The following is a 555-nucleotide window of genomic DNA, read 5'->3' as shown; positions in this document are numbered from 1 at the left end:
GTGACCTTTTGTGTTGTACCACCCAATTCTCCCTTCATCTGGCATACTGGCATGGCAGCAGCTTCTTAAGCAGACTGTAAGTCACCATTGCCACACTGGTCTTATTACAGGGTCAAGAACAAACTTTGCTACTAAAATCTGATTATTTGTGAGTTTGATCTCTGTATAGGAAAAGAAAAATAAATCTGATTATTTATTAAGTCTTTGAAATAAGGAAGATTGAGTAGGGCTTGGGGAGTAGTTTATCTTACAGCCTGGAAATAAATTGTTGCCCTATTGTCCACTAGATGGTGTCCAACACACACACACACTGCTCCCTGCACTGGCATCTTGGGAAACCCAAAAATGAATACAGCTAAGTGTGATGTTGAAGGAAACCCACAAGATCTAATCCAGTTTGGTTTGGTTAGGTTTTCTTTTTTTTTTTTTTTTGAGACAGAGCCTCATGCTGTCCCCCTGGGTAGAATGCCATGGCATTACAGCTCACAGCAACCTCCAACTCCTGGGCTCAAGCAGGTCTCCTGCCTCCACCTCCCAAGTAGCTGGGACCACAGG

This window comes from Otolemur garnettii, unplaced genomic scaffold (genome assembly GCF_000181295.1).
Source record: "Otolemur garnettii isolate 467f Iridium unplaced genomic scaffold, OtoGar3 scaffold00045, whole genome shotgun sequence".
NCBI classification, from domain to species: domain Eukaryota; kingdom Metazoa; phylum Chordata; class Mammalia; order Primates; family Galagidae; genus Otolemur; species Otolemur garnettii.
Note: the sequence above shows the minus strand (reverse complement) of the source record.